Consider the following 9522-nt stretch of genomic DNA (forward strand, 5'->3'; position numbering starts at 1 on the left):
AGTTATTCTGATGGTGCCAGGTACAGGACAAGTCAGGGGTGTGGGGACAGAATGGATAGAGATAGAGAGTAGATCGAAAGGAAGAGACGGACAGATAATAGAAAACAACTGCAGTGATGCATATACAATATCAACAATAACAATGTTTATACAATGTCAGTAATATAAGATATAAAATGGCAGTAATATAAAATAAGTGTGAAACAAAGTCACTGATATCAACAGTGCATTGTTATTGTCAGTGATAATGCAACACAATATTGCCAATGATAGTAATAATAATAAAAACTATAACGTTAATAATGTGAGTTACAGTGTCAGCAACAATATGCAGAGATGACAACTACCATAGAATATGTGTGTGTGAATGTGTGCATGAGTACGTGTCTGAGTGTGTGTGTGTAAACGTGTGTGTGTGAGTGTGTTACCAAATGTTATAAAGAGCAAGAGCAGGAGGCCACCACCAATCAATCTTAAACGTAATTCTCTTTAAAGGTTCTTTTATTAGCCCATTTCCACAACCAGAATGTCTGACAGCTTGTCTTTGAGTCCTACCTAAAGGCTAATCGTAAATATGGAAAAATTGTTATTCACGTCGGCAGCAATGACACCCAATTACCAAGAGCAGTGTTGACTGTTAGAAATGGGAAAGAGCACCGTATTGTGGAAAAGTCTGACTTTTGTTCCATCCACGGTGACTCTCTCCATCTCTTTATCAACATCACATCAGAGCTCTGTCACTTGGTACTAAACAAGTTGTTTGAGGAACAGAAACTTCGGCTGCTGCTGGACGTTCTCTGTTTATCAGTCTGTTTGTGTCAGACTGATGGTGCATTTGCTGACCCATGAGCTAAATAATAACAATAATTAATCAAACCCATTAATTTCTTCCAAGGCACATTTAATAAAATACTGGGATTTAAACAGTGTGAACTATGTTCCCACTAAAGCCTGCAAGCTGTTCTGTGCACACATGGCATATTGTGATACTACTTTCTGATAAGGCACTATTTGTAAAGGATGTATATACTGTAATTAATCAAACTATTGTAATTAGTAGTAAATAATTTACTAGTGGTCACTGAAGCCATTTAAATAAACAACTTTTGAGCTGAGCGGTTGTAGATAATCATTTTTAATGTCCTTTTATCAAGCCCTTGAATTTATTGGAGATTTAAATGGAAAGAAAAATTATGTTTCTGGATTACCTCAGTCAACTTCAACATATTTATATATATGGAAAGTAAGATAGGATCAAGAATAGAGCCCTGCGGAAAACCAAAACTCAGGAAGAAACTGTTTCGCCAATAGCAACAGTAAATGTCCTATTACCTAAGTAAGACTGATACCAGCTGAACACAAAGCCACAAACACCAACTCAATTAGAAAAGTGATGAATTAGTGTTCCATGATCAACAGTATTAAATGCTGTGGTGAGATCCGAAAGAACTCACCAGTTGTTTTTATCAACTGACAAGAAAATACCTGTTCTTCCCAATTGTTTATGACCACCAGATCTGCTCCTTTCTCTGCAGTCCTGTTTACCTTTTTCCCAGGAGCCTTGGTCAACAGAGAGGAGATAACAAGTACGCCCAAACATCTGCCATCCTGCAGGACAACATCTGTTTTCTGTATAAAAAATAAAATGCTAAAAATCAGACTGAGTGTCAGAGACACAGGTTAGGGGTTAAAAACATGCACATTTGGTGTCGGGGATCTGCTGGAGCCTATCTCAGCTCTCTTTGGGTGAAAGGCAGGTGACCCTGGACAGGTCACCAGTTTAATTCAAATATAAGAATTTGAATTTTTTTTAATTAACTGTGATTTGATCCATTACTATAAAACACCAGAAGATAAATTATGATCATTAATGTGGCAGTTGGGGATATTTTGAGGCTGCATCTTAAATTGACTTAAATTCAATTACAATTGATTACAATTGATCAGTCCTGCTTGGTGACCACCTGTTCCTTTCTAACAATAACTATCATTTCTGAAGAGTAGTTTACACACACACTCCAGTGTTATAGCTAAGATAGTGCCTGGTTAGGTTATGGAAACACACTGGTTTCGGTTACATTATTACATGGGGTAAAGTGGTGCCTTCCTCATTGTTTACAATACTAAACATGTGGTGAGCGGTTACGATACAATCACTGCTGGAAACTTTGTTGCTGGTGTTAGTCCAATGGATGAATTATCAGGCAGGGTCTTCTGAAACACCGAGCAGAGCAGGGTCAGCCTGTCTGAATTAGAGTCCATGAAGGAAGCAGGGACCCCTACTACTATGTGTCACAGATTAACCAGGTAACCTTAAAGGGGAAGTGTGTCAGCATAATTCAATCCAAACTGATGGTATATGAAACCAAACAAAAAATAAATCTCAGGACAACTCACAAAACATCAGATGATGTATTGATTGGCTGACAGTGCATCCTAGCTTATGTCTCTCTGGAAGGTATGCTCATACATATCATTCATTGATGCATGGCCACGGCCTTAAACCAAATATATGACATATACAACTGAAGGTGAAGAAGCTTTCACACAGTTAGACTGACTGCTAGTTAGACTGACTGCTAGTTAGACTGACTGCTAGTTATACTGACTGCTATTTCCACTGACTGCTAGTTAGACTGACTGATAGTTCCACTCACTGCTAGTTAGACTGACTGCTAGTAAGACTGACTGGTAGTTATACTGACTGCTATTTCCACTGACTGCTAGTTAGACTGAAATAGTGAATTACACACACACACACACACACACACACACACACACTAAGTCCTCCATAAGAAAAGTGTTGCCGCATTGGTCTGTGGGGTTTGTTCACATGTATGTTCACAAATTGCAGAAGCATGAAGTACCCACAAGATGGCAGCATAAGACAACTTGAAAACTTGAATTGTGTTTTATTTTTCACACCTGCCTGAAAGCTGCTGTGTCAGAGTATAAACAACACAAAGTGAGGAGTTGCTGGGTCCACTGAGTTTAAGTAAAAACAGTATGATAAGATATGCAGTAAAATCAAGCTAAAATAAAATAACACACATAGCATGTTTTATTTGTTTACATTTGACATGTTGACACATGGCAGCAAATTCAAAATCAAATGTTAATATTTGAGATGTATTAGAGTCTGAAGAGCTAGAAGTTGGGGCTGGGATATAGAACTGTAGGACATTAATCATATTAATTCATGGGGATCTATATTAACGCTATCTATTTTTACATTAATTTGATTGAATTGTTGAAAACAAATGTGAAGAAACTATCCGTAAAGATAGAGTTATTACTATCTGGGACAACATAAAATAATCTGCATAACATTTCTTTCAGTTCTTGTTGAGTCTTTATCTATGCAGGAAGAACTATTTTATTTACCTTTAAAAATCCAAAAATCACTTTTCTGATCTGAGGCAGATTTAGGCCATAAACTAGAGGGTTACTGATGGGAGGAATGATCAGAAACTCCAGAGATAAAGTAATAATGGCAGATGAATTAACCTCATCAGCATCAGCATCATATTGACTCATTGAAAACTCACAGAACAGAGATAACCTTTTAGGTTAGGTTAGGTTTTAGGTTCGGCATACGGCTGAAAAACACATACCCAAATTAAACTAGCTGTTGTTCTTACATTTTAAGATTTATATTGATGACCTTGGTGTCGTTTGAAGGAAAAGCTTTCCAGTTTTCTAACGGCGCTGTAAAATGTGAAATATGACTCCCCTCCCCCTCTAGCGTCGAGCGCCGCTTGCCCAGCGTTGTCAAGGCAATTTACAATAGCGGTGGGGGCCCTTTAAAGCCCACTGTTGCGTCATCAAACAGAACGAGTCATATACTGTTTGAAAGGTCTCATCATTGGCTACAAGATGCGTCAGTCATCATTAACGAGCAATGCGATTGGCTAATTACACTGTCAATCGAAGTTAGTCTCTGCCCCCTGACTGGGATTTGCTCTGAGGGTGTGAACTCTATTGGTTTTAGCTTAGTGACGCTTTGAAACGTAACAAACGTTTGAGTGAGGCCTCATGTGATTCACAGAAAATTGCTATGTCAAACTTTATTGAATAAACGGCGAAATCAACTGTAAAACGAAGCGGATTACAGCTTTTCACGAGGAGGACGATGGTTTTATGGATTTACTGTATAATAATACGTCTTTTGGACTAAAATATGGGTGCACTTTGTTCTATGGATTCGAACGAACAAAACGATCTGCGACACTCGATGTTTGAGTACACATATGAAGTAACGCGACAAAAAGGTAAGGACCAGCGTACTGTACTGTATTTGTACTTTTGTTAAATATTAAGAAACTGTAGTCGCTGTGATTATTCATTCCTAAATTGCTTTATACCATTTGAATCGTGAGACTTTCACCTTTTATTAGATATAAAATTTGTTAGACTGTATTCAAATTTGTCTGACGATCTTTGATGAAATATCTGGAAATACAAGTCCCAACACGATAGGCATAATTCCCAAATGTGACAGGTATGGGCAGGCAGGATTGTAACGCCTTTCCTCTGAAGTCAAATGAACTTCTGCAAACAAGCAGAATGCGCAGGTAGGTGTACAGGACAAAGGACAGGGGGACAAAGATCGATATCACAATACAAAACTAACTTGCAATTCTGATCACTGTCGTGTCCACACAGGAGAGTTCAATTTCAGAGCAGCAAGTACAAAAAATCCTGTGCAGTTTATTTCCACACAAAGGTAAACTGCCGGTCAGATAGAAAAAATAAATTAAAATACACACAGGATAAAGTACAACAAACATCAGAAGCAGCAGCACTGTCCTAAATGTCATTTTACTGTGATAGTGTAAAGGCTGGCAAATAGCAACAAATCTATTGTAGGCCATGACTGTGAGAAGAGTTAACTCATGTCCAATGTAGAGTTGAATAAAATACATCTGAATGAAGCAGAACGGACGTGAGATGAAATGAGTGTCGGACAGAAGGTCCATCAGGAACCTGGGGAAGAAGCCGGCCGAGCCGTACAGAGAGTTTAAAGACAGACAGCAGATGAAAATATACATAGGTTGATGCAGAGAGTTCTCCAGGCAGACTGTCAGAATAATGACAACATTAGCAGAGATTATAATCATGTAGATCAACAGACACAGGCTGAAGAACAGATATCTGAGGGGCCCATAGTCTCCAAACACAGTGAACTGAAAATAGAAGGGAGTCAGGCTGTTGTTGCTCTTCATGTCTGATCAACAGCAGAGCTGGAAGAAGACACGTCAGAGGGATGGAGAAATGGAAAAAGGAAAGAAAACATACATTCAGACAGGCCTGATAAACATAAATATATTTCTTGTCATTCAAAAATACACTCAAAAGACATAGGCTACCACTGTAAAGTCAGAATGACATGTACTAAATACAGAACCAGTCTCACGTGTACTGAGTCAAATAATTCTTCCAGAGCAATATACTTTAAAAAAAGGTGATATAGAAGTGAGAATCACGCTGTTCCCTCCTTATCCACTGTATTTTCAAAGTTTCTACATTTATGTAAAGCTAAATTTACCACATGCAGAAGCAAACACAAAGTACTGTTTTTATTACTGATTAAAAGCTTTTATGTGCAAAACATGTCAAATGAAACAAGGCGCAAATCCTTCCCCTTCGCACGTGGGAGGTTTTTCATCATTTCATCATTTCAACATTCACAACTTAATGCTTCTATGCATGACAGCAAGTCTTGGTGAGTTATACCATTTGTCTTCACATGAAAGTTACTGCTTACTAATCTTAGCCTGTTAAATGAACGTTTTACAGGTGAAGTCTCTGTCCTGACCCCACACAGCTTCTGTGGAACTTATGAGTTTATCTTCTTCTGCTACTAGAATACAAGCCACAACCTACACACAGAGATGGTCCACAGGGATCATTGTTTGGTTTTCCAAGACCTGTTTTACAAAAGCTACATACACACGAGTTGAGTGGCACTTCTCTGATGTGTCTGCTGAATCTTGAATCTTGGTATATCGTGGCAAATTTCAAACTTGTGACAAAGGAGAAAAACTATACTTTGAAATTAGTAACGAGACACTTCTGTGAAAAGTAACTGGCAGCAGCTGCCCTGTGCTGGTTGTGTTTCCTTCCAGGTCTTTCCTTCCTGCTACTGTCAGACTCTACAATGATCACTGCTAACTGTACATTTGTTTACATTTCCATCTGCTGTAATCATGTACAATAGTGTAGTATAATGTAAATCACCTCAGTGCAATATACTGTAGTCACTTTACTTGGTATTTATTTATATATCCAGTGATGCCCATATACTGTACATACCCATAGGCACATACTGTATATACTTATAGTTTTTGTAGCTTCATACTTTTATTCCACTTAGTACTTTTTTAATATTTTTATTTTCTTATTTATCTTACATCTTGCTACTTCTGGTTCTCTGCTGTGTACTGTACTTTGCAACAATGCAAATTTCCCCATTGCGGGACAAATAACGGTTTTCTTATTCTTATTCTTAGTTCTGTGTGCAATAACAGAAGTTGTGTGTATATTTATATAAAAATTGAATTTGACAGAAAAAAGAATATACTTTAACTTTACAAATTACAATTGTAAAGAAAGCTAAACAAGATTCACAGTTACACAGCTAAATCCAGGCTGTTTATATAACAAAACATTAATATTATATTCTGTTCATGTGGATTGGACTAGGTTGATAATTTCAGGAGTTTTAATATAAGATATAATGCCCGGTACAATAACGCTGAGAATCAGAATGGACAAAAGCATTTTACACAGGCATGTAAATTTATACGCCACATCTTTCCAGTTACATATGTCTTCTTAGGAAGTGCAACATGTCACTTGTCTCAACACCTGGACACCCACAGATTGTTTACCTTTCCCCTTCACTAGTGGACAAACCTGACAAAACATCTGGAATAATCTGGAATGAGTTTTATGTGCAGAGTTTTATTGGTCCTACACTCTGTCCCTCTTCTTTTTCCATAGAAAGTCTGAGAAATAATTGTTGCAAATGCCATACCAAATGACATGAATATAAATCCATCTAACATATATTCACAATAAACTATTTAAATAAAACACAGAGACAATAAGCACATCACTATTTTTCTGTAGGTCATTAAAAAGAAATTGTTAAATTCAGAATCAAACAGTTGATTTTAGAATAAAAATGCACCTTTGGGTTTGGGGGTTTTAAAGCTTCTTCATTAGAGATTATATTTTTAAAGTGGATGATTCTTACTGCATTTGTGGTTTAGAAATAAATCTTTATAATCAATTCTTTTAAAAATCCAGGGAAAAAAAATAATGACTAATGACTGATCAGTACATTAGTCTTGAGGTGTTTATAAATTTCTTTCATTTTTAGTCCGTATATGATTGGATTAAAGACTGGATTATAAAGAATTACCTCTAAAGCCATTATTAAACGGACAATTGGTGGAAAATCAGTTTCCAGTCGAGCTATAATTAAATGAAATCCAAGCAGACAAGAATAATTGATTAGAACAATGAGGTGAGGTAAACAGGTCTGTGCAGCTTTTCTCCTGACTTCTCTACAACATTGATAGGTGATTATAAATATCCTTATGTAGGTAAAGAGGATGAAAAGTACAGGGAGAAATATAAAATTTACCAAAACAACCAAGCCATACACATATAATACTCTTGATAGAGCACAGTGAAGTTTTAAAACTGTACTGCTGCAAATGATTCATTTAAAAATAAATTTACAGAATTTAGCATCAGCACTCAGACTAACTGCCCCTGATATCTGACAAAGGCAGAATCCATGCAATCCATGCTATAACCAGTTAAATACAGACATTTGTTTTTGCCATGATAGTTGGATACTGCAGAGGTTTACATATAGACACATACCTGTCATAGGCCATGGCTGCCAACAATAAAAACTCGGAACGGGCCAGAAAGAAATATATAAACCACTGAAAGAGACAGGCTGAATATGATATGATCTGTTTTTCAGATAAAACATCAGTTAAAATCTTTGGGTAAAGAGCAGTGCTGAGAAGAACAGAGTTCATTAACAAAGCTGCAATGAAAATGTACATAGGGTCATGGAGGTTTTTGTGAATGACTATCAGACACACAATAGTAGAATTAAAGCAGATTATTAGAATATATGCTGTAAACATGATTACAAAATAAAGATATCTGTATTTGTGAACTTCCACATAACCATCGAGAGTTAAATATGTCACATTTAAGTTATTATCCATTAAAGATGTCTGAAACAAAGAGTTAGCCAGTGAAACATGTACGTAACTTCTCCCAAGTGTCATACAACCTGCATCAGATTGTCTTATTCAGTAGTTGTTACTGACCTTGAAATGCACCTGTGTGGTGTAACAAGCACAGAAGCTCAGAGATTGGATAGTGGTCGGTTTGAGTCTTTGGTCAATGTTCAGTTATGTTTAAGTGCTATACAAAAAGAGTTTAATTGGTTTCATATTTAATAGGGACGTCAAAATTAATGCGTTAATGCAAACTCATTTTAACGGTACTAATTTTCTAAACTCACAATTTCCTGTCTGACCCATGGAAATCGAAAATGCATCCATAGACAGGAGTGTAGCAGCAAAAAATGGTTCTGTCAACAAGACAAAAGTTGTCAGTCAGTAGGTAGTGTCACCCTATCAATGATGCAGATTCTGTCCATCCTTAGGAGTTCCTCTTTAACCTTTTGCAGCATGGGGAGGGGTACGCGTCTGGATGTGTGTACGGCGTACGGCTAAGCATTGCCTTTCCATTGTATTCTCACTGGTTCAGTGTTTAATGTCCCATGCTCACCGTATGCCAGCACGTGTCCCCTGCTGTACACTGTTTCTTCCGTTCTCCTCACCAGATTCATCTGCACAGACAGCGGCCTGCTCAGGAGATTAACTATGCTTCCACGAACAATATATGCTTTGAGTGGGTAAGTCTTTCCTTTATAAGCGACAGTGCCCTGGAACTGACCCATGCACTGCAATCCCCCACCTTGGCTGTCCAGAGGGATATCAAGTGATATCAAGGGATATCAAGCTCAAGTGGTCTTTTGGGAATCAGAGTGGTTGGGCTCCTGGCAAACAATTTTGAATTCGACAAGTGTGGAGCCCTGATGATCCATCAGTGGTTTGCTCACTTCCCCAAAGAAATATAGCTGCTGATGTTTTTGTAACCTTGTTCACTGGCCTCCTATTTATGCACACTTTGCTCCAATGTATAACTTCACTCCACGTGTTGCATGTGGATTTGCGGGTCAGAGAGATTTCCCCTTTTCTGTAAGGCATTTTCCCGCACTTGCCACATTTTCTATTCCCCTCTTTCTGCTTACCATGTTGTTTATTGTACTTGTTTTGCTTATGTGTGACTTTGTGCACCACCGCTTTTGCCTCACCTTGCCTACTGACTTGAGGGAGGGAACCTTCTCAGACAGTCTCGATGGTCACTGCCAGTGTCAGGTCCTTTGTTAACTGTAGTTTTCGTGAAATGTTCTTGTCG

General features: G+C 37.7%; 1 pseudogene; it reads right to left on the reverse strand.

Annotated features, from left to right (window-relative positions):
• Positions 1 to 1648: 1648 nt before the first annotated feature.
• On the reverse strand, positions 1649 to 5225 carry LOC113122997 (olfactory receptor 6K3-like; annotated as a pseudogene).
• Between the last annotated feature and the right edge of the window lie 4297 nt (positions 5226 to 9522).

This window comes from Mastacembelus armatus, chromosome 21, assembly GCF_900324485.2.
Source record: "Mastacembelus armatus chromosome 21, fMasArm1.2, whole genome shotgun sequence".
NCBI classification, from domain to species: domain Eukaryota; kingdom Metazoa; phylum Chordata; class Actinopteri; order Synbranchiformes; family Mastacembelidae; genus Mastacembelus; species Mastacembelus armatus.